Source organism: Trachurus japonicus, chromosome 4 (genome assembly GCF_045865225.1).
Source record: "Trachurus japonicus isolate A0001 chromosome 4, Traja_1.0".
Lineage (NCBI taxonomy): Eukaryota > Metazoa > Chordata > Actinopteri > Carangiformes > Carangidae > Trachurus > Trachurus japonicus.
In genome coordinates, this window is record NC_140910.1 from 12,941,570 (window position 1) to 12,968,316 (window position 26,747).

General features: G+C 44.5%; 1 protein-coding gene across 2 annotated transcripts in view; it reads right to left on the minus strand.

The window, feature by feature from the left end:
- The window catches only part of ssbp4 (single stranded DNA binding protein 4), a 95,225-nt gene that overhangs the window by 30,878 nt on the left and 37,600 nt on the right, over positions 1 to 26,747 (minus strand). The gene's annotated exons all lie outside the window — the stretch shown is intronic.

Genomic DNA, 26,747 nt, shown 5'->3' on the forward strand with positions numbered 1-26,747 from the left:
CCTACTGCCCTGGAGCACGCTGCTGCCTCTCAGGCTAACCAATCAACCTATGGCAATTCACACCTAAAGGAAAAACAACACACTCCTGTGAATGCCAAACAAACACACACACACACACACACACACACACACACACACACACACACACACACACACACACACACACACACACACACACACACACACACACACACACACACACACACACACACACACAGACACCTGAAAAAGAAACAGCACTGAATGAAACAAATAAATGCAGAAACACAGACGACTCTGCTTGTCAGTTGGTGCCTCCTGTAAACGTGATATTGATGTGGTCACTCTCTGTGGGTTGGACGGCAGTGAAGGGAGGGATCCACTTCACACCATACATAACACAACACCAAATAAATAAAGAGCAACGTGTAAGCTTTATTACCATTGGGTTCCAACTAGGGATGTCACAATTACTTGTTTTCACAATTAATCGCAGTATATAACGCCACAATTAATTGATCGCAAAGATTCTTAAATACCGTCACTTTCCAAAAAAAAAGATTATGTATGAACCGTGTCGGCAGATATGGCGCCAAAGTAAAGGTAAATGCACAGATACCAGTCCATTTACCTAACGTAACATTGAATTGGTAGGAATTTAAATGCTAGAATGTCATCTATAATTTTAAAAAAAAGATTAGAATTAACATTTGGTATAGATGACAATTAATGACTTGAATATTTCAAACACTTCCCCTGGTGGATTAATAATTACTTTCATAGTGTTGTGAAATTAATTAATGCATAATAATCGTGATAATCGTAATACCGTGATTATTTCTCTGACAATAATCGTACCAAAAAAATCTATTATCGTGACATCCCTAGTTCCAACCAGATTGGTTAACTGGTTATTCATTTGCGTTCATCATTCCTCTTGGAAATCATGATGGTGAACAATAAAGGTAAGTTGAGCCGAGTTGGCTTTGGATTTCTCAGACAGTTTGTGGCTTAAAATCATCAATACATTAATTGATTAATCAGTCACAGCTTCAGTACAGTAATCACACTGCTTAAACGAAGGGGGGATGGTTTAACACATTACTACTCGGAGCTTTATGACTTCGCAATAAGGTAAACATACATGACACAAAAATGCATAAACTGTGTCAAAATACTGATGCAGAGTAATTTAATGCCTGGCTTCCTCACACACACACACACACACACACACACACACACACACACACACACACACACACCCAGAAGCCTTTATTGGCGGTGTCAGTAGTTAATGACCAAAGGTTGGCGATGGCCTGCTGCTCGCTCTGGTGACCCTTTCTAACACAGGTCCCCCCTGCTGGCACTTCTCTTTAATTACACACACACACACAAACACGAGTGCACATACACACACTGATACGCAGCCCCCGCCCCCTCCGCCCGTGGCCTTTCACTCCCTCATTAGGAAGTTGGTGTTGAGTGGAAAGCCACAAGAGAACCAGAGGACAGGTTGTCATGATGACGCTTGTCCACACACACACACACACACACACACACACACACACACACACACACACACACACACGCACACACACACACACACACACACACACGTATTGCAAACGCACACACACATATGGTTTGAATGGAAGAGGCATACTTGCACATGCACTCAAAGCTATACGCCTAATTGAAGATTATTAATGCTGCTAATTAGGGAATAATAGAATGCTTGGAGCTTGGAGACAAAAACCTGATTTGAAGAATACAGTAGAAGAATGAAACGTGTTTAAGTGTTTGAGAGAGAGTCAGGCAATGTGATGTTATCATCCTCTATCTCCCTCTTGTCCTCTGAAGTAACTGGCTGGTGTCATGCTACCACAGCTCTTATTCACTGATTCTATAAGTGGAGTCTGTATCCAGCAGGGCTTGAGTCGCTGCAGCGCTCTGCAGGTCAGAGAGGGCTGCAGATCAGGAAGGAGCAGGTAGATCATCCCCTAAAAGGCCACTTCACACACACACACCAACACTGGAGCAGCACACCTTCAACATGTCTGACAAGCTGCAAACGATGGTATTTGTTGCGTTTCTGGGAGTATTTCACGGCTTTTCAGGCCAAATGTGAATAAGCATTTCAAAGAGCTGAACATGCAGTGAGTGGCCGGTTACAATCAATAGAACAGAAAAGAGAACAATAGAATCAAAGAGCGACGCTATCTTGAATCAACTGCCCTTTTACAACGACGTTTAACAATCACAGAGGCAGAAATCCATTATAAGAAGAAGCACAGATAACTTGTGCTGAGCCTCGGCGCGGCGGTGTAGACCAGAACGCAATGCAGCCAAAAGACATGTCACATTTTGCCAACCAGGCCAGATGCTCACTATTTTCAGCTACAAAACCTCAACCTCCTCCACCGCTTTCACTGTCACTCTCCTCCTAACACACTCTCTCCTCCTCCTACACATAAAAAAAAGCAGAAAATCAACATGTTCACAGCTGCTGTCTGGGGACTGAATATCATTCTAAGAAAAGTTAAGGAAAAAGCTGGCACCACAAAGGGTGTGTGAATAAATATAAACAATTCATCAGTTAAGAAATATGCCAGGAATGCACTGAATATCTCAGACTGATGATAAGTAATGGCAGTGGTGGAATTGTCCATTAAAGGGATAGTTCACCCAAAATTCAAATTTCACTCATTATCTACTCACCCTCATGTCAGCTAAGAGCTGTGAGAATTTTCAGAGTCCTCTGTGACTTCTCTGAGTTACGGGGGGGTCCATGCAGCAGTATTTGTCCATATAATGGTTGTCAATGGATACCAACTTTCTTCGTCCAAAAAGACACACCAAAAAACATCCAAATACCTCCATACTGCTCGTCTGTAATGTCCCTCTTGTATTGAAGCCCCAACATGAGAAATTGTTCTGAAAAAAATTAAATAAGTCTATATTTTAAGCTTGTTTGTAGCGGAAGCTCCCAGTGTCTTGGTTCAGTGCTCTTCCTGTGTCAGTGCAAATCACGACTGGCAGAACAATTTCTCATGTCGGGGCTTCAATACAAGAGGGACATTACAGACGAGCACTATGGAGGTATTTGGATGTTTTTTGGTGTGTCTTTTTGGACGAAGAAAGTTGGTATCCATTGACAACCATAATATGGACAAATACTGCTGCGCGGTAGAGGTAAGATCGGGCCTAAAAAATCCAGCCCGACCCGACCCAGGCCCGCGGGATTAAAACCCGACCCGGCCCGAACCCGAGCAATTAACTTGATTTGCAGGCCCAAGCCCGAACCAAACCCGAAATTTCATATTTTATTTGTGAGGACTCAGAGACTCTAGCGCGGCACTTTAAGAGAGAGAGAGAGAGCGCGCGCAGAGAGAGAGACGGGGAGAGGGAGAGAGAGAGAGCGCAGAGAGAGAGAGAGCGCAGAGAGACAAAGAAGAGCAATGACGGGGTGGATAATAGACAGACTTGGGCTTAAGATCTTGGGCTTACACTGCAAGACTATTCGTCTGTTCACATCTCAAACTGCACGAGCGCCCCTCTTCAGTCCTACGTCTCAGATCAGTCTCAGACCCCCACTAATTGCACGTTGTTCTACGATTGCTCTCCACCCCGATTACCCTGCGATGCCGCTGAGATTTGTGCTGCTCTATAATTGCTCGATTGCAAAATCAAATTGACATTGGTTCCTGATGTTGGTTCCTATAGCAGAGTCCATGTGGAAGATCAGACCGACAAACACACAGACAGACAGCGCGCATCACCTCCAAGGCCGCCGCTGCTGAGAGAGAGAGAGAGAGAGAGAGAGAGAGAGACAGGGAGAGGACGGCGCTACTCTCTCCAGCCAGCTGACGTGTAGTTCACCTGCGGCTCACCTGCAGCTGTCAGAGGAGCCTCGCTAGTTCTCTCTCTGGCCTGCACTTTAAAAGTTCAGCTGATCAGGTCAGCTGAGCTGAGCCAGAGCACAGTGGACGTGGCTGGTGTAGGCTCGCTATTTTATACTGTAACGGCAAGAAAAAAAATAATCGTCCTCAATCGCTGATTGTCTGATAGTAGCCTACGTGTGTGTGTATTTGTCGGGCTGATCTTCCACCACGGACTGCGCTGCATTACTGATCATCACCCGGTCACCCTGTCTGTCACAGCTGTGGTCTACTTCAGCTTCTCACTTCCCTGTCCCTCCTCTCTCTGTCTGCCCGTTCTAACTCCATCTGACGAAGTTCAGCATCACATTCAGGTTCATAAAGGCTCTGTGCTGTGATGAGGCGACTTCTGTTTTTTTGTGGACCACGGTGTCTCGTGGCCAAACTACTCAGTCAGGTCCTCGAAACGCATCAAAGTCGGCGCACTGTGATGTTAGTGTAGCAACATCACAGTGAGTTGTGACAAGATTACTGATTTAATCTCGGTGTTTCCTACACATCATGGCCCACGCCACTAACTCGGCTCTGCCTCTGACACTAACAGGGCATTTTGCAGCACTCATCCAGAGTCTGGCTCTGCGCTGCGGCTCCTGTCCTGTTTAGTTAAATAGCAATTACCTTACAGCGCCCTCTCTGTTTTTTTTCCCCTAATTATTTATTTTATAACAAGTATTCCTCAGTTTAGTATCTCCACACATCGTTTATACATTTCTATAAACATATATTAAAAAAAAAAAAAAAAAAAAAAAAAAAAAGTCAGCGAGAGAGAAGCCCGGCCCGACCCGACCCGAACGTAATGATTGACATTTTATACCCGACCCGACCCGGGCTCGGGCTCGGGCTCGGGCTCGGGCTCGGGCTTAAGATCTTACCTCTACTGCGCGGACCCCCCCCGTAACTCAGAGAAGGAACAGAGGACTCTGAAAATTTTCACAGCTCTTAGTCGACATGAGGGTGAGTAGATAATGAGTGAAATTTGAATTTTGGGTGAACTATCCCTTTAAGCACAAACACATCCTATGTTGTATGTAAAAGCACACACATACACACACTCACATGGACACACTCTCAGACCACCACATACACTCACACAGGTGTGTATGTACTGTGTATGCACGTTGCGCAAGCTGAGCAGTAACAGCTGACATTTACACACCTGCAAATATCAACGTGTTTATAAGTTCCTGTTCCTACATCCTATGAACTATTGACACAAAATTACAGATACCACTCATTTTTTAATCACTACTCACTTATTAATAATTTCATTCTGTTGATTCATTCATTATGTTTAAATATTTGCCAGATTTCCATCTCCTCCTCCTCCTCCTCCTCTGCATTTACTGTTGAGCGTTTGAAAGAATCTTTCTTACAACGATAAAATAGAAGGAAGGCCTGAGGAAAATGTTAGAATGATTTTGAAAACGGCAATTAGAGTGAGCGCGGAGGAAGATGATAATCTGCAGAATTTTTCCATTGATCTCACCAAAACCTTAGGAAATAATAAAAGTAGACATATAACACACAAATGTGACAATAATACTAGGAATATAGGAAAAATATTTTCATTAGACAGATGCCAGAGTTCAGAGTGGGCGTGCATCCAATCTTCATGTTTCAGGGAACGACGACAGCAACAACAGAAACAAGCGCATGGAGGGGTCGTGGCATAAAGTAAACGCTCGAGTTGCTCTTTTTGATATAGGATCATCTCAGCATCAATGTGGACATGTCATATTGAGATGTCCGTAAAAAACTGCACCATGTCATTTATTTGAACGTGGTCTGGGTGACAACATGGGGTGCCTTAACAAACCTGTGTTGTTTTGGAAAAAAAAGTTGAATCCGGCTCAACTTTTTCCATCTACTACACCACAATGCATGCAAAGACGCTGACCACATAATTACTGTCTTCTGCTCATGTCCCGTGAGCATTGTTTTCTGTTGCATCTTATGCGATTTTGCACTACAATATGCAGGGACCCTCAAGACAGAAGCTGTTTAATAACAGCAAAAAGCAAATGACCAAGGTATCAAACAGAGGCTGGGATTAGAGTGTGAACGTCTTTGCATGAAAAACCTGCCATTTGTTTCTGGTTTGTCTACACAAACTTTTTACCTACTTGGAAAAGTTGTAACGGAGAACCTTTTTAAACATGTCTCTTATAGAAAAATCCTAAATACACACATGTGTCTGCGCTGAAAGATGCAGTTTGTCTATAACCTACACACTCACTTTCACACTTGCTACTGTTGGAATCTGTTGCAGCTCAAACTTTGCCAAGATTTAATAATATAACATAACACTTTATCAGCCAGACCTCCTACGGGACTATTAAAAATGAAAAGAGTCTCTGGCAACCTTGTTAGCAATATCTACCTCCTCCTTATTCTTTGGCATTCTTTCATATTCTCCCGCTCACTTTTTCTTTCTTTTTTCCCCCTCTCCCATTTTTTCTCATGTTATGCTCACACAACTGGATTTTATTTCTGCAGAGCTGAGAAGGTGCAAGATGAAAAGGAGAGGGAAGTGGTGGTAGCGTACGCTGGGAATGTTAAAAAAAGAGTAGAGAGAGAGAGAGCAGCAGCAGCAGGCTGAATTACAGTCAGGATGTACACATTCCTTAGTGCCCGAAGCAACATGGTGGACCTCAAAGCTGGAGTCAGACGTCTTTAGCTGGAAACAGTAAAAAAAAATTACCATATATTATCCTGCATAACGTGGTAATAGTGAAAATGAGCTGAGCACACACACACACATACACACACACACACACACACACACACACACTGAGAAGACTTAAAAGTCTAGTCACAGCTTAGTGAATTTGACTCTGTACTGTAACAATAGATGCACGCATGCAAATTTGACATTCAAACCAAATTCTCACCCGTCCACTCTGAGCTGCATTTGTGTGTCTCACACTTATGTTTAGCAACCAACAGAAACAGACCAGACATTTAAAACCATCACACGCCAGTCTGATCCACTCACCCCATTTCTATTTTAGTGTACACGTGTGTCTGTGGGTCTCTATGTGTGTGTGTGTGTGTGTGTGTGTGTGTGTGTGTGTGTGTGTGTGTGTGTGTGGAGCCAGGCAGGAAGAGGCATTCTCAGAGGAGCAGTCGTCCTGAGCGCCAGACTTAGGGGGGTTGGGCAAGTGAGATACACTCACAAACACACAAACCTAGACACACACTACCAATTTCCATTTTGTATCCCAGAGGCACCACCATGTGGACCACCCCCTCCTTAAAAGTCACAATGATGTGATCTGATTCAGATAAATATAGAAATTCACACGTCATGTCAATGCAGAAACTGCAACAATGACTTTCATGTAATGATAAAACACGTCAGGAGGTTAGAACTGCAAGTGAACACAATAACTTAACACATGACAGTCTTTGAGGAAACTATCTGTTTTCATAAGGACATTTCCCTATGGATGAGGGGCTGAATTGTGCTTTTGAGTATAGAATGAAAGGTAAGTGCAAACTGATGAGACAAGTCTAGTATACTTTACCAACGTGCTTGTAGCAGCAGACAAATACATGTCAAATATCATTTTTTTCTCCCAAAACAAAGTCTAATGCCAAGTTTAGACCATGTAGATGTCCTGGTGTTGGTCCTGGTCTTTAAACCCAGTGGCCTTGAGGACCCAGGAGCCAAACACCACCTAACCCTGTCTCCTGCCAGACAGGAGGACGGGGAGGAGGGGGAGGAGGAGGTGAGGGGAGACAGCAAACCGCATTCCCAAGACAATGGACGGTCTGTGGGACTTGCTGAGACTCTGAGGGCCCCGGGGCACATTGAGGAGAAGGAGGGAAAATTCAGAGAGAAAGGCAGAATGAAAGAGGGAAAGATGTAAAGAGCAAGAAAAGCAAGTAAGCAAAGAAGAAAGAAAAAGGTGGTGAATAAAGGGGAGAGCAAATGAGGAGAAAGGGTTGTCAAATAAGGGAGGATGTTGAAGAGAAAGGGAGAGCTGGCACTGTTGTAGGGAACTGATAAGGAGAAAATGGGATGGAGGGGAGGCGGGGGGCAAGAGGTTTTGCTCCCTCAGTAACACACAGAAAGAGGGAAAACAGTTTGACTCTTATTGCTATTACTCAAGTTTACAAAGTGCTTCAAAATCAAATGAATAAAATCAAAGGACAGAATTAAAAACCAAATACATGCATATGCATAAGAGGAAAACAGATAGGACACCAGTTAAAAGCTAAATAATGTGTGCTGCGTAAATGTCGGTCCAAGTCCAAAGATCTCTAACTTAGGGGAAAACTATTTCTGACTTTAGGGCTGTTGACTGGAAGTTAAGCTCCAACAGTCCTGTTTTAGAGGTGGCAACTAACTCCCTATTAAATTGCTTCCAGTGATACCAACACTAATACAGTTCAGTCTTATCATTAAAAACAAATGCTCTTGTTTAACGTGCAAGTGCAGCAAAATGTGAATGAAATGTCGGATTAGAGTGCTCGCTAAAATGAGTAACCATCTTGGAATAATGTCTATGTTATGTCAAAATTTTTCCACAACAAAGTGTGTTTCCACTTAAACTTGATTTACAGTTCTATATTCATGGGTTACAGAGTCAGCTACAGCTGCATGCTGTTGTAGGCGACGCCATAACTGACACACTTCGGGCCTACGGCAGCTATGTGGGGAGGACTTGTGAATGTCTACTTGTGTTTTCTCTTATGAGTTTCCAGTCATTGACAGTGAACACAACATTAGGAAAGTTGAAGAAAGACTTTATGAATGAACGTGTGTAAACCACACTGAACTGTTTTCCCCTCATCTGATCCCAACCACAGCTCTGACCTTAAAGGTAGGGTTGTGGGTCTTATTCTGTGGTATTTTTTTTTGAATTGCCTGAAATCCTCTCCACACCCCGATTGCAACCAAGTAATTTAATGCTTTTTCACAAAAATGAAAAAAGTCAGTCACCTGTGGAACAAACAAGCCTGGAAAAACACCATCCAATCATGTTGAACGCGACATTCTTGATGATTGGATCGTGATGTGTCAATCAAGCTGCCATCTCTGTTTCTCTCTCTCTCCTCTGCGTGTACCGCTCTTCCGGCAGTAATCGCGTGCGTGATCAGAGTCTTCAACGATTAATCACCGCGGAAACCACTCTCCAGTCTGGTGAAATGTGCTCTAAACTGGATGTTGGGTAGTTTAGTATGATGTCGGGGGGTTTCTTTCACGTGAATGAGCCGTGAGAAAAAGCTGGAGGAAAGTTTGCGAAATTGCGATGCTGCGCAGCGCGGTGCGACACACGGTAATCCTAATGTGAGCTATGCGGCTTTCTGCGGTACCGTCGCGTGTAGCAAGGCTTCACCTTGATGTGAACCCAACGCTGAACAAGAACCCTATTTTATAAAAAGGGTTCTATGTTCCCTGCTTTTCCCCAAAAGGACCCGGGGAACATGCAATTTTTGGAACCTGGAAGTGGAGTTGTGACTTTGCAGATTTTTGCCTATTTTTGAGTGAGAAGTTGAGTTGTGACTTTGAATGAGAAGTGGAATTGTCCCATTGGTTGGGTTTAGACAATGAAGAAAGGAGCTGGTTAAAGCAGAAGTAAGCGATCCGGTGGTTTTGGCTAACTTCTTGTCAGCCGATGGAGTTAGCAGTCCCCGCCCTCGTCCCTACGTCACCACATTCACGCGCATCCCTTGGCTGCACACACTGAGAGGACCGCCCCTGTATGCCGTTCTCTTTCCTCATTGGATAAAGGTTATAGGATACAAGGAAAGTTTTCTCCTCGGCTTACAGCAGAGCAGAGTGACTGACAGACCCGTGTTTCAGACCAAACACTCTATATAAGTGATTGCTGTCGGAAGATATAACTATTTAAGACTTATATTAACACAAACATTCTGCTTACTTCTGCTTTAAGTTTAGTAAAAAGACCAGGTAGAGGCTAGACAGGCCAGATAGATAGAGAGAGTCCAGATAAGTAGAGAGAGTCCATCGACCGACAACAGCGGGGAACATAGGACCCTTTTTTTTAAAAAAGGGTCCTATGTTCCCCAGTATGTATTCCAGTTGTTCTGACTTGGCTCACTTTGCATGAATGCAGCATTTAGAAGTAGACAACGGTCTTCAGTGATAAGAGTAATGGATTAGGAGGGTCGCTCGTCCTAGCAACTTAGGAGTGTACCTGCCTGCTGCAGCCCTCCCTGCCGTCCCACAATAAGATCTGACATTAATGTGCTCTATTTGCATTCTTGCTTCCAGCTACTATTTTGGTTGCCAGGCAGCATGGCTGATAGCTTGCCATAGCTTGTTGTGAGAAGCCGCCGCGTCGGGGAGGTGCTCTTTCAAGGATGATTTCAACTTCCATTTCAGTGACACCGGCCTTTCATCCTCCACACAAGACGAGACAGAGCAGCTAGTTCAACATCCGGCTGTTCAGAGGGCAAAAGAGCCAACGCTTCCTGGGTTGGCCCCGCGCTGTCACTGGGATGGAGGTTGACAAATATTTACTCTGCGGAAGTCATGTTGAGGAGAGAATGAAGTAGGGGGAGGAGGAGGTAAAGATTTCCAGAGAGCACCTCACTTTCTCTTAACACAAGCATGCATGTAGGCAGGCGAAGTCTCACCAGCATCGGCATCAATAAATAAATAGAGGCTGACAGATATATCCCCAGCATAGTCTCAGCCAGCCTAGCACAGCACTGGCACGCACAGAGAGTCAACCAGAGAGGGGACGACAGGCGCGCACGCACACACACACACACACACACACACACACACACACACACACACACACACACACACACACACACACACACACAGTGAGACATGAAGATAAAGGCTGGGAGAGATAGCAACACAGAGAGGAGAACAAGAAGGAGGGAAACAGAGCGAATAAAAGGGAAGCACGGAGAAACAGAAAAAAGGTGAAAAAGAAAATGGAGAGATGAGAAGAAAGAGAAAGAAGATGCCTGTGTTCTTTGTGTTTGGTCTGAGTCTCCAGTCAGAAGAAAGCTTTAATAGCAGAGGTGAAACATGCTAACTGTTCACTCCTGTTTTGGAGGCAGGATTTTTTCCCTAACACATTGAACGCCCCCACCCCCCCCCCCCTTTGCCCCCGCCCCCATCCAAGTCAGACTCCTTCTTCCCCGCCTCTCACCTCCTCACCTCCACATCCCAACACACACACACACACACACACACACACACACACACACACACTATCTGAGCCTCTGCTCCGTCACTCTGTCTCAACTTCTGGTTCTGATTTAGCAGCAGCCTCCTCTCGCTCGCTGCCCTCTCCTCCTTCTCCTCAGTACATGTCGCTCTCTCTCAATGTGTGTGTGTGTGTGTGTGTGTGTGTGTGTGTGTGTGTGTGTGTGTGTGTGTGTGTGTGTGTGTGTGTGAGTGAGTGAGTAAAACTCGGTCTCCTGCAAAATGAATCCACCAACACGTGTGCAAGCACAGCCTGAGACATTTATGCCTCCTGTGTGAGTTGTGGTTACACGTGCACTCACTCACTCACTCTCACACACACACACACACACAAGCACACACAGACGCACACAGACGCACACAAACTCACACAAACAGCATGCAGCACCCAAGATCATATTCATGGAGACACATGCTAACCGTCTTCAATGATTAGTCTAAATATGCCAGTGATCACAGAGCGGCAGGAAGGCCCAGTGCACACGGAGCTACATACACACGCACACATACAAACATACACACATACACGCACACCATCCCCTCTCCCTCTGCTCCAAAACACACACTTTTCATTTGCTGTTTCCCCTCCGAGCAGCACCGGCAGGCTGCCAAGCTACACATAAACATGGTGCATTGCATTTCACAGCCTTTCTGCAGGTACAGTAATGCAAACACTGGAAAATTTCCAAGCCACATCAGCAACGGACTCAACAACAGGACTTCTTTAATTCTGATACTTTTATCATCAAACCATGGCAGGAAACAACAACAACATCCGCGGCTGTTGTGCGTCCGTCCGGTACAAATTGTATTTTATTAATTAACAAGTTAGGAATATGTAATGGTTTTCCCTCATATGCAACTTTTTTGTCACTGATTGGTATCAATAAAACATGACAGTAAAGACTATTAAACACTATTCGCAGCCGTGTTATGAGCTGGAAGCTTTTACTTCCGTTCACGCGAGGAGTGTGGTACATGCGAGGAATAATACAAGCTGATTTAATGTGATGTGAAGAAAAGACTGATGTGAATTAGAAGTGGGCACTGTGGCTCATGGGCTTCCAGGCGTGCAGCCACACATATACACACTACAGTGCAGCAGGATTGCATAGAAAGCACCCAGATGTGTGCGCACATTTCACACACACACACACACACACACACACACACACACACACACACACACACACACACACACACACACACACACACACACACACACACACACACACACACACACACACACACACACAACCTGGACCAGCGGCGTAATTATATGACAATGAGAAGATCATTTACACACATGCTTCCACAGCCTTTAACACACACTGGCCTCCTGCTTCTGCTCCTCCTCCCCCCTCCCTCCCCCCTCTGCACTCTCTCCCACCTCTCCCTCTCTCTTTTCTCCCTCTTTATATCAAACCTGCACATGAGCACCAACAGGCCGCGCATGCAGCCCCACGAGGAGAAATGGGGTCGTTTGCCTCTGTTATCTCCTTTTCTCTACCCTGCTCCCCCCTCTTACACCCCCTTTTCTCTTTCTACCCTTGCTTAACTTACTCCCGCTTCTCTCTTGCACAGTCTTCTGTCTCTCTCTCTCTTTTTCTCTCTCTCTCTCTCCACTTCCCCCTCCCCCAACAGCCCTCAGCCAATGGTGTCTGGGTGTCAGGCAGCTCGGAGAAGCTGTTGTCATGGTGACGGGGCTCCTGTCTGTGCTCTGTCCCTCAGGCATCCCAGATCCAGAAAGCAGCATCGTGTTTACGTGAGAGAGGAGAGAAGAGGAGAGGAGAGGAAAGGAGAGGAGAGGAGAGGAGAGGAGAGGAGAGGAGAGGTAACGAGGAGAGGAGAGGAGAGGAGAGGAGGAGAGGAGGATGGAAGAGAGGAGAGGAGAGGAGAGGAGAGGAGAGGAGAGGAGAGGAGAGGAGAGGAGAGGAGAGGAGAGGAGAGGAGGAGAGGATACAGTGCTGGGGATAGCGTGAGAGGCAGAGAAGAAGAGAAGGAGATAGAGGGAGGGAGGAAGAGAAAACTGCCCCACTTTGACCAGCTTTTGTTCTGCTGTGTCTTCAGGTTTGAAGACCTCGCATGCATGTGTGTTTCTTTTTCTGTGCGCGCGCGTGTGTGTGTGTGTGTGTGTGAGTGTCTCACATGGCCCTGTAGACACCCAGGCATCTCACACCCCTATTCCTGGCACCTCCACCCAATCTCTGACCTTTCCTGGACTCTAGACACACAGGCCTGACCCACACAATCACAGCCCTTTATATGCACCCCCAGCCCGCACGCACGCACACGCACACACACACACACACACACACACACATACACCGACACACACACATACACCCACATTCATCCAAGATCATGTAACCAGCCCAAAACACTTGCACCTGGTGTGGCCTAAAATAAGGTCCCCAGGCAACGATGGCAGCAGCTCAGAGGCCCGTGTTAACCACTGTGCCACACACACACACACACACACACACACACACACACACACATACACATACACATACATACACACAGTCTAGATCGTTTACATCTATGGTGCATTTGTAGCTGATTGGTCGATGCCATCGCCTGTGCCCTGACCGTGACACGCACAGCATGGGGGTTTACTTTTATACATTTTAATGCTGTACAGTGTGCGTGCAGCACTTGTGTAGACACACAACTATTCCAATAGAACAGGTGTTGAGCAGCACCCCAGGCCCTCCCTACTGTATAATGAAGCCCATCAGCTCCTGTATCTGTATCAGTGGTGGCCTATTGCTCCGTAGTCGACACACTTGACTTTTTCTTCCTTTTCACAGGACAATCCAGCACATTAATTGCAAGGTAAACAACTGAAGAGGAGCGTCCCCCCCTCCAGGAGTCCTTTTCCTCCTCTCCCTCCCTCCTGTTCCTTCCTCTCGTCTTTTCTGAGGCAAGGCTGGTTAAGCCCCCCCTTCAGAATCAGAATCTGGACAAGCACCAGTTGGAAGCTAATCCAGCTCGCCGACTGGACCCCTCCTCCGAAACGACACAGCGGGGGTGGACTGATGAAAGGAAGGCTGATATGAGGGACATGAAAGGCACTGTAGAGGCAAACAGAGCTGCAGACACAGCCTGCCTCAGACCCCCGTGCTGCGTTCAGCACTGTACAACAAGACATTTAGGACATTAAAACAGCACAACATCATCTAAGTCAGTTTGTAATTCAAGCTCAAGGCCGTTGTCCAACTTTATTGTAAGAGGACATTTCTACTTGATGCTCAGGTTAAAGTCTGAAGTTAACGTCTAAACTGCATTCACACTGTGTTCTAACAACTATCAACATCCTGTTTGCTCAAGGCCAAACTGCTACTGAAACATCACATTTCACCCACAGTGGGTGGTAGGGATGAGTACTTGTGTCTATAAGGGTAGTGGAGGCGTGTCTGGGTGACAGGAACACAAAATGTGTAAAATCTTATTTCCCCTTCTTGCCCTCTCTGTCTCACAAACTCATTGACAATGGATCTGTCCGTCTGTTTCTAACGGGCCGGCCCGATCAGCCCGGAAGCGCTGGTTCCGGCTGAAAATCTATACAAATGACTTGGGTCGGGCTGCTGCTTCCTTTTTTTTTTCTGGCCGAGAAGTAATGCTAGTGAGTCAGGCTGTGTTGGGTCTGGGTTGCGACAGGGGGTTGTAATTTTCAGGCCCCCTGAGAACTCTACTGTCCAACAGCCCCTCTTCTCCGGGCACATTCTGAAGCCCATTTTAAACAGAGATCCCGCAATATTGTCGTTAAGGAAGACCCCTCATTATGCCGGTTTTGCTTGTTTACACTCAACTATAACAATAAATACTCAAAATTCAGAAGTTTTAACAAATTTTAGCTGAGCAAAATAACTTTGATTACCGCAGAAACACACAAAAATGTGCCGAATGTTGCATACGTCTCAACATTTTAATGTGAAATGTTTAAATGTGAATGTTACTCATCCTTAGTCGGTATTGCCAAAACAAAATAAGCTTCTATTGGAGGAAAAAGCTAACATGAGGGAAAAGTCTCGAGGTCGTCCTACCTGACACCTGCCCTGTCAGAATGAATTAGGTATTAGAAAAGTTAATTTTCAATTTGAAACAGTGGACCCAGCACATAGTGTGTGTGTGTGTGTTCTTCAATCGAATCAACTGTTTAAGAAAACTCAAGGGACTCGTGTGTGAACTTGTGAATGGAATTTAAGGAAGTAGGCGGGGGGATTATGTCCACCTCACAATCTAAAATCTTGTCTATATCCTCCCAGCTTTTAGTGAGTTTCACTTAAGTTTGTCCATTAAAATTAATGACCCTTTGTAGTTTACATGGAAGTTACATGGAGGCCACTGTACGGACACACAACTCAAGGTGGGAAGATATCTGCACAGTCCCCTGCACGTTTTCAGGTAAATAAAAAAAAAATGCTCCTGTACATTTTCAGTTATCATAGTAAAACATTTAAAGTGTGTATTAACAAAAACTACATACGTCTTAAAATAATAATTGCACTTGATAATATTGCAATTACTTATCATTTATATTTCTATAATAATACTTGACTTGCAAAGCTTGATAACCATTTTAATAAATCTGTGTTATTTGCCATATCAATATAAAATATGAACACAAGAAAAGGCATTCAGGTTTTCTTTTAATAACCTCTGACTCCCCCTACCCCCAACCCAACCCCCACCACTGAAACCAAACCAAAGTCCTTGTGTGCACCCCTACTGTTAATCGCCACATTATCCTTGCTCTTCATGTTCAAATTTCAAGAGATTAAAAATAGCAATAAAAAACAAACACAAATGACCTGCAGCCGACAGAGACAGAACGTGCTACGGTGCTCGTTGAACTAAAAAATCAGGCGAGACCTCAGTCTTGGTGTTAACTGTGGATGAAAGCTGCGTGAGTTTGAATGACTTTGACAAGATGGAGCAAAATGAGATTTTGATGTTTTGAGAATAAAAAAAAAAAAGAAAAATCAAACCAAGGACGTTTTTTTTTATTTTGTCTTTGAAACATAGAACAGACTAATTGTCTGTTAATGTCTGAAGAGCATCTATTCATAGACTTAGACAGGCACACACACAGAGGACAACTTGATGACAGATGGAAAGAAATTAGAGGCAAAGTAGCATTAATATTCCATCTCTTAATAACAACCAAAGCCCTTCCCCCACCTCTGGCATCCCACAGTCACACACACACACACACACACACACACACACACACACACACACACACACACACACACACACACACACACACACACACACACACACACACACACACACACACACACACACGTGTACGTGCACACAAACAGTCCTGTCCTGGAGAGTATTTCAGCTCAGCTCCAGACAAACAGGAAAAATCCCCCAAATTCAACCGCTCCCATTCTCCTCCCTCTTCCTTGTCTTTTTCCCTTCCCTCCTTTACTGCTCCACACGAACCCCCATCCCCCCCTACAACTTGGTCTCCTTCCCCTTCCTCTCTCCTCCTCCTCTCCACACACCCACCCAGTCCTGCTGCCCTCGAGCCCTGCAGCCTCACAGCAAAGTAGAGAGCAATCCCTTGGTGGGTCAGCCAGATTAAACTGCCACTGTAATCCGCTTGGCTTTCACCTCCTTGTCCTCAGCCGAAGAGAGGGAGAGGGAGAGAGAGGGATGGAAGGATGGATGGATGGAGAGGGGGGGCAGAAGGATGGAGAGAGGGGAAGAGATGGGGAGAGAAAATGTAAGATAGCAAAGGAGGAAAGACAGAGGGAGGGGAGAGACAGAAAAGAGGGAGGGCAGAGCTAGGGGAAGTAGCTAAATGACAACAAGGGCATGGGGAGAGAAAAACAAGGTGTAGAAAAAAAGGAAAGAAAGCAGGAGAAAGAGAAAAGCAGGGGGGGCAGTGCAGGGCTGAATTAAGGAGTATGAAAAGGAGGAAGTGAATAATGAATCTCATAAAGGAAAGATATTAAGGACGAATGAGAGTCAAATAAACTGTGTTACGAGAGGGAGCGATGAAGGACAGTTCTGTGGCGAATAAAATGAACCAAACAGGAAACCATGTTGAAATACGCCCTCATATTCATGTAATGATGAAATCTGCTTTGTATGAAATTTGTAGAAAATGACACGGCCCCTTCATGGCCGATAGGTACTGAATCCTTCCTTCTGAACAATTGTTGCCCCCATCCCATCACACCACACCACACCCTCCCACCCCTGTTGGGCCAACTAGTTTAATAACGAAAAAGGCCGTGGACTTGAGTTGAAATGTGCCATCGTCTCAACTTTTGTTCCAATCTCATCAGCAGTGTGGAGCAGAAGAACCAATGAGCAATGTTGTTGCGAGGCCGGCTCCTACTGGATGTAAATAAAATGATTGACTGTATTGTCTGGTCACTCGTGACTCCTAAATGGAGCGTGGAGGATCTGCACTCGCAGGGTTAATATAATACCCATAAATATAATGACGCGATATTGATCTCTGCTATTTAGCAAACATTTCTGTTATGTTCATGTTCTCTAGTTAAACCTGCTCTTTATAATTTCGTTGGACAATGACATCATGCCCATTCGCACAGTCCACACATTCAGCACCACCCAGCAACATTACTCATTTACACTTTATTTGCTCACTCTAAGCCGGTGGTTTGGACACTACCAACTCCTGAGGTAAATATCTAAATCTTATGCTTCAAAATGCTCCATTACGATAATCACTTAAGTATGTCTTTTTGCTGTTTGGTGCGACAGTAAGTTTTTCAAGCTTTGTTGCTGAAAACATACGTCTTCTGTGTCCTTAAGTGAGGCTATGACAGCAAAGACACCATGAGCTGGACAGATAAACAATGATTAAATATGCTACACAGCTCCATTAAGTCGAAGGGGGCAGCAAATTCATGTAAAAATTCTCTGTAGGCAAGGCTGGACTATAAACTGGGCAAAACAGGCAACTATACCCAGGGGCCCAAAGACTCCCAGGAGCCCCAAAAGATCTTTATAACTTAGTGAGATTAATATTACAGACATGTGAACCACACATCAACAGGTGTGTTAGCACACGTACAGATGCCCCTGTTGCTTTCTGTATTTGCTGAAGGTGAATCCAGTCATTTCTGTAGGTTTATCACCACAAACAAACCCTTTTGTGTTGTTAAAATACAGATAAATATAGATAGAATACCACTTTAAGTAGAGGTTATATTTAGGTAGTTAAATGAAAAGAAGAAGTTGCCTGAGGGAAACTGGGTGTGAACAGCTGCACCCAAACATCCACCCTCTCAACACGACACATCGTTTCTGCCTTTGCTTCTGGCAGACAACACAATTCAAGTAAATGTAAACATCTCTTGTATGAGTCATTTGAACCAATCAGTGCTGCTTTCAGCACTGTCTTCAGAAACACCACTTTCCACACTGGCCTGAGCTGAGATGAACTGTTTGGTAGTCATGCTAGAAACCTGGAAGAATTACCTTGATATGTATTCCTTTTGGCTGTGACATTTACAGAGAACCATCATGTAAGCGCTCGACACAGTAAGTTCACTCTTTCCCCAAAAAGAAAACCAGTTTCTCCTTCAGCCACCGCCAGCCACAGCGCTCCTTCTTCAAACCTCTCAAAGCTGCACACATGCCAGGACTAATCTGAAACACTGATGAGCATCTCAATGAGTCTCAGCCCTGTTAATCAAGTTATGATGTAATTATGACCTTATTGCAAATAAGATAAACAAGTCAATATGTGTACATGACAGTTTCAATAATCAGAGTGCTGACATTCTGCATGCCAGTGCTCTAAATCTCCAACACACAGTTCAGAGATCCAGTGCCTGTCTCTATAAACCAAATATAAGTTGGGGGAAAGGAATTAATGGAGTGGTGTAAAAAGTGATTCAGGTCAGACTTGAGTTCTGGTCATGTTACTCCAAACAACACCACTGATATTTAATTATCCACACCAACTCTAAATCAGGTGGAGCTGAGCTCCTCTGTAATGTAAAGTGCAGACATCTAACATAATCATCCGTGTGTGTGTGTGTGTGTGTGTGTGTGTGTGTGTGTGTGTGTGTGTGTGGGAGCAGGTCCTCTGGGTATACGGGAAGAGTGTTGAAGTGCTGAAAAGAAATAGAGTTAACAGGTATACCCCTCCTCCCCCACCCCTCGAGCTGACAGAGAGCTGGGTGATGAGGGAGGGAGAGAAGGAGGGAGAAGGAGAGAAAGAGAGCGGAGAGACAGGAAGAGGGAGGATATCCTGCGAGGAAAGACTATGATATATGAGCAGGCCGCCTCAAACAAGCAGGGGGAGGGGGACACTCCTTCTCCAATAAAACCAGGGGAGGTAGAAGGAGAAGAGGCTGAGAGAAAGGCACTGGAAACAGAGGTACAGTAGAAAAGGGGAAAGTTGGGGGGGAAGTTGATGCAAGATAAGAGAGTGGCTGCATCTGAATGAGAATGGGATGCCCCTCCGCCCCCACTCCTCCAATGCAGCACAATAAAACCCCCCAGAAGAGGAAAAGGTTGACCCTGTCTGCAGTACAGCTGTCTAGAGCTGACCTCATGACTTTTTCAATTTTACACTCAATACCATTTATCAAGTCCTGTCATTTTACAAGATATTTTAATGATAACGCAGAACATATTCAGATTTTTTACGAAAAGTGGCTAATTTTAATCCGATTTTCATCCAATTTCTCTAAATGCATCCAAATGTTCTTGTCATTCCTGCCTGAAAAGGATGCTGACTGCTGGGGTTTACTCAACGTGGTCTTTTTGTACTGCTACACCTCAGAAAACACTTCTGCAGAGAGAAGGCGAGAACAACGTTTTGGAGAAAATGCAAATGTGCCACTGATTAAGCACCAACGTGGCATCATGTAGCGTATACAGTTGGACACAAATTGCATTCTTTTGAAATCCAGTTGTATCTTTGTATTTTTCGCCTGTTTTAACATCCAATATAGGATACTACAGATATTAATAAATCCATTCTGCAACAAGTCTCATTTACCAAATACTTGAAGCAAAAACTCACACACAGTTACACACTAATGTAAACACACGTGGATGCACGCGCCTGTGTCCGTGTCCTAAAAGAAGTGACTGATGATTTCACGGAGGGGCTCTCGGGCAGAGGAAGTCCAGTCTGGGTCAAATTTAATCTACACATCCTGGTATGGACACCATCTGTGTCCACTCACACATACTCACTAAAGTCTACCACCCCTCATACACAACACACAAACACAGGAATTTGGCGCAATTTGATCTCTAGCGGGCCGGACCAGTAAAATAATAGCATGATAACCTATAAATAAAAAGAACTTAAAGGGATAGTTCAACATTTTGGCAAATTGGCCATAATCCCTATAGTTTTAGGAGTAGGCTCGTTACTTTTATTTATCGGTGCAAGCTATTTTTAGAACGGCGGAGCAGAGCCGCAAGCTGCTCAGAGCTACACTACGGAGGCTCATGGGATTTCTTGGTTTCCCTCATCAAACTCATCAAATACACAATCCAACAACTCCAAACGCTCTGGTGGACAAGTTGTGACCTGCACATTCACCACGCTATGAGATAATAACAGAACGTTACCAGACAGAGTTGTTTTAGAGGGAAATTCATGCAAAACAGCTGATGCACGTTCTCGTCGGGGGCAGTTTTTCATCAAGCAGTCTCTGCATCTGCACTGGTTTTAGCCCGCAGGCCGCATGTATGACACCCCTGGTCTAATGCGTTTCTTCTGGTATCATACAGCAGCAGTGGTGCAACTGAGGGAGGTGGGTAGGTCGGGTTGAAGGGGGGGGGGGGGCACAGAGTCAGGGTGAGTGGAGACAGTCAACCATGCTGGCACAGTGTGCACTCAACAATTTTAGGCTCTGTAGGCCATAGTGGGCCAGCATGGGACTGTTTTTGACAGCAGCTATTACAACAAATAATTGAACAGCAAATGAAGACAAATGATATGATTGCACTGCGCGTCCCAGCAGTCAATCCACTATCTAGGTGGTTCCCATTCAAAGCCATTGATCAGCTTTACAACCTAAGTAGCTGGCCAGGAAACTAAATGGTGGCGATCAATGCTATTTAACAGATTATTGACTGCTGACTGGTTGCCTGAGATCAATATAGAGAGAGAGGGGGATGAAGAAATAAGCAAATAGAGGAATGGAATGAAAACACATGAAATTGGAATCAGTTCCTTTGCTTCAGTGATGATAAATGGGAAAGAAAAACACTGAGACAGCAGAGAGCGAGGAGAAGGAGAGGGGTTGCATTTTTTTGTGCGCAGTTGAATGTGCCTGATCATGTGCATTTAATGAAGAAAGGAAGCAAGACAGACATAAGAAACAAAAGAAAAACAACAACAACAGTAAAATAAAGAAAGCTCAATTTGTACACAGCCAGTGGTATCCACAAGGTTCGCGCTGGCTTCAAGCTTTATGTATGCTGTCGATGTTGTTGTCTATGCATCTCCCAGTTCCTTCTTCTTCTTCTTCTTGTGCACCTGAAAACTCCACACATTAGTGGTGCTTTAGGAGAAATCAGCTCAGCAAGGAAGAACCTCATCAGAATCAGCCGTTACTTTCTGCTCCTCTTTGTTCAGACGATCCTTGATGGATCTTTCAAGTGGCGCGCAAGCTGGCACACAACAACAGCCGCTTGCACCGCAATTACATCCTTTTGACTGCGTGCTCCTTCACCAGTGTTTCTCCTGCCTGTGTTTACAATGCATGAACTAGACTTGAGCCACCCGTCAGCTCATCAGCTCTTTGAGCTTTGTGTGTGTTTGGCTGTTCACCTGATTATTGTAAGAGTTCATTAGTTAATGAAAATGAAAATCAGGAAGAAAAGTGCAGGTCGGTTCTTCTGCAGATTCAAAATTGAGGACATCATGAGATGACGGGGGTAAAACCTGCACTGGCATTAATGTGCGTGTGTGTGTGTGTGTGTGTGTGTGAATGTGCGTAAGAGAGGTGTAGGGGTTGGGGGTGTTTAACAACCTTCAACAGTCCCAAACCACTGTGTTACCATGGTGACTGGGCCCAGCTATGGGGCTTGACTCATGAGGCTACATGTTTAGGTGTATACAGTATGTGTCTTGTGCTCATATGTATGGGCACTGGGAAGCTAAACTACTTGAAAATATGTAGATTCAGTTCGGCTTCAATGGTGATTGTTGGTGGAACTCTTCATCGCTGTCTGCTTTTCTTGAAATTGACTTTAAAACAAAACAAAAAACACTAGTTTTGCTCTGAAATGGCGAAAAGTGGCCGAGCTTCAGTGAATCACTGTGAGCAAATGTGAGAGTGAATACAGACTTTAATATGGCTATAGTAAAGTGTGTGTGTGTGTGTGTGTGTGTGTGTGTGTGTGTGTGTGTGTGTGTGTGTGTGTGTGTGTCTCCATGCTTGCTTCTGTGTGTGTGTGTGTGTGTGTGTGTGTGTGTGTGTGTGTGTGTACACTCCCCTTGCCTTTTCTCAGTTCAGCAGAACCTCATTAATTCAGCAGGAATGGAAATCATTTCTGCACGGAGTGCACAGGAGACAGAAAGAGATGGAGAGGAAGACGCGTGGAAGGATGGAGGGTGGGCTGGGTTGGGGGGGGGGCACAATGAATACTCAAATTTCTTCATTTTTCTCCACTGAAAATCACTGGATTTTTAAAAATTCTGTTCTGTTCTGGATAAATAGCACCATGAATTTACACAATTAGTCACAAAGGGAATTCAACACATATTTTAATACTATCTAATCATAATTATATTACAGTGTGATTTAGTCATTTGGTTGGCAACTCTTGGGAAATAACACGTATGTCTAATCTCATCTTTGGTTTATCTAGACTGAAATCTCATAAGGTTTATACAGTATATCCTTAAACACAAACAAATAGACTGAACAAACAACCAAATATAGTAAACGTCCAGATGGATACATTAATAAAAAGGTAATCTTCCTTATGTAGCAGCAGATCAGAGCAGAGCCTCCTTCATCTGTCCCCCTCTCCCTCTCTCCCCTCCTCCTGCCGTCTCTCCATCCTGCAGCCGCCACCAGACAATATGGAGCAGACAGTAATCTGGCCATGCACTGAAGAGATTACAGCATCCAGCAGAACAATTCAGCACAGAAGAGGACAGCTCAGTCCACCACACCACAGAGCAGAGCACAGCCGCCTCTCTCACAGAGAGCAAAAAAACTCAAGCTATCGTCCAAACCAAGTCAATGCCGTGCATAGTGTATCTAACCACAGTGAACTGCTCCAGTTGTTCACAAGAAACCTCTCTCCTCTCTCACTCTGGCAGAGCGACGGCTGGCTGCACACACCCCTTCAGTGAAAGCTGACCTTTTCCCGAGTGCATCAGAGTGCAGTGCAGTGCAGTGTAGTGGACCTCTCTATTCCAAATGTCGCTTTTTGTGCAGAAAAGATCTGATGAAATGAAAACAGATCAAACAGCGCAGACAGGACATAAGAGGAATAATGTGCTGTGCTGAAGGCAACACACACACACAAACAAAGTGTAATGTTTGGTTTCACTTTTGTATGCATGCACACATGTGTACACGAACATACAAAATAAGCCCAAACAGATGTACTGCCCTATTTATACACTGGACTTAATCATGACAGATATAAATACTTGATCTGAAGGCTTACACCCAGGCAGCACAGTTGAAGTCAGAAGTTGAAACGATGCAGTGCGCTGTGGATTTTTGGATTTTCAGGTCCTCTCAGTAGAATTAAGTGTAAACAGCAGCGGGGACGGCGCCTGACCCTGCACTGACCTTAAGGCTGCCTGAGAGCTGCACTGCAGCTCACTGGGGGGAAAAACAGTCACATGCGCACATGCACCCACAGATACACTAATATATAAACACATCTATTTTTAGCTCTATTGTCTTTACTATGCAAAACATTAACTCTATCCGACTGCGACAGTGGACAAGAAAGAAGCGTGATCATCGGTGTGGACAGAAATTCTTCACAGTGCTGCATTTTCTCTCCAAAAGAACAACAAGCTCTCTGCTCATATAACAGTATCTGTAGCAGGAGATCCATGATATATCAACATCATTTTACACTGCACGTTAATAATGTTATGTATACATAAACTGTGGCAATGACTCCATCTAATTTTTTTTATATAGAGAGATTTTGGTAAAAACACAATGTTCAACAACAGTTTCCCAATGGCTGAGCAGCTTCTGATAATACAGCTTTTAAGTAGTGTGTGGCCATACAGGTGTGTAGAAGACTGGCTTATGGTGGAAACTATGTTGTCCCACATGTTTACGTAATAATTTTGGAGCTAGCAACCAGTTAGACACCACAACACAGATAATTTTTCTGTATGGCAGTGAAAATCTGCTAAAGATGTGCTTCACTGTACCATCAGTTGCGTCACTGTGTAAGTGTGGGAGGTGGAAGGTAGCATTGAAACATCCAACTCAGACTGAGGTTGGTATGTTGTTTTTTTGTTTTGTTTTTTTTTGTTATGTAAAAAGAAAGACAACTACCAAAAAAAATCTAAAACAATGAGTTCAGATAGTTACTGTAAATGACTGACCTCATTAGATGTACTTTTGTCCAAACGTGCTGTGCAATTTTAACTGCCTGTACAGTTTGTGTGGAGTGTTTTTCTTGTGAAAAGAAGAGAAAGTTCAATGAATAAGATTTGAGGTTGGATAACAGAGGAACCAAGGGAACAGGACACACAGAATGAGAGTGAGAAATTCTTCAAAATGAGGAGCAGGAGAGAAAGACACTGATTTCATACTAGTTAAGTCAAGACATTGCTCAAACTTGTGAGACAGAGAATAATGATCCACTTACATGTTGTACTCTAGTGCCATTTATAAGTGCTAAAGAGAGTTTGTTTTGTGAACTAATCTAACAGGAAAGTGGCATAGTTAAAAATGTTTTCATTATTTTAAAATCCATTTCATGCTGTTGTTTAGAAGGTTTGTATATTTCACGTGCATATTGGTTTGGTAAATGTCTCATAAACCCACACATATAGAAACAGCTATAGTATATTGCACAAGATCTCTGCACACCTCTGCAGTCAACTTCACAGACCTGCAGAGGTTAAACCATGTCTTCGTGCTGTTACAGCAGGGGGGGAGGGGCCAAGGAAAAGCTACAAAGGACCGAAGGTACATAAAGTCAACAAGTGGAAGTCATAAGAGCACAGGCAGAGGAATTTAGACCTTTAAGTTCCCTCGGGAACATAGTCCATCAATGAAACTCCTCCATCCTCTTCGGCCTTGGGTAGGTAGAGGAGGCAAGGTGTAATGGTGGAGGGAATAGGGAGAAGGGAAGGGAAGGAGGAGATGGGGAGATGATGAAGGTGTAAAATAAACCGAAGAAACTGGGGGTGTAGCCCATTGTTGAATTTAGAAAATGGGTAAAGGTAGACTGAGAGCAAGGGAAGAACAGATGAAGGTGGAGTAATGAAAAGGGGAGCGTTGTGAAGGTGTAATGGTGGAGAGAGAGGAGAGTTGAAGGAGCCAGGTGTGGCAGCAGCCACAGAGGTAATCAGTGGGCCAATGGGGAGTCATTCCACTCAGAGCCAACAGGCTGCCGAAGTACCTGGAATAAAAATAATCATTACACTGCATTAAAGTCACTGTTGTAAATATACCCTGGGCAGCAGTAAAGCACGCACACTGTGGCCCCCACCATCAGGACACCTAAACGCACAACGCATGTGAATATGAAAATACACACACACATGCAAATAATATATAATGCAAATATTTCCAAGGACCTGAGTATGTCTTTTTTCCACAAAGGGTGTAAAAATCTGCGACTCTCCTGCCGATTCTGTGCATTCATCCTGTCATCACAAAGACAAGCTTTTAAGAAACAAACTGTTCTCCAAATATAACTCAACCAGCTCAAAGCACATTCATTACCCCCCCTATAACTTATAAGTGTTATTTTAGCATCAGAAACCCCAGCAGAGGCTTGAATTGGATCTCTCTCACACACTTATTCTGCCTCTCAGTATTGCTGCCTTTGGAAAATGGGGATTAAGTCTGCATTTAGGAGAATTTAAATTGCAAATAAGGCTTTGTAATTGTTTTAGTCTTTAATCCTCACAGGGAGGGCTTCAGTGTAATGCAAAGTTGAGACAGGCGAACATCTCAGGCATTCATCTGAGGAAGGACTGTGTTTGTTTCACCACTCAATTCAATGAGACTTAATAAGCAGGGTGTCCGATCAGCACCACACACACACGTGTACACGTGCATGCGCACGTAAACACAAGCAAACACACTCACGCACGCACGCACACACGCTTCCACCCATGGGCTCATTGATAGCGTGGCCAGTTTATTTTGGTTGTGAGTTTGGGAGCCCAGCTGGTACTTGAGACTGGTGGACTGGCAGAACTGTGCTGTAGACAGCAGACACACGCACACATGCAGAGACACACACCCGCTGTGCCAGGGACACACTGTGCCAGGCTGCAACGGCTGCCAGCTACAAGCCTGCCCAGTGCCACAAAGAGAGGCAGAGGCAAAGGAGAAAGAGCAAGACAGAGTGTGTGAGTAAGAGACTGGAGAAAGATTGTAAGAGTGGACAAAGAAATGAGGAGAGAAGAGAAAAGGCAAGAGTGACTTTCA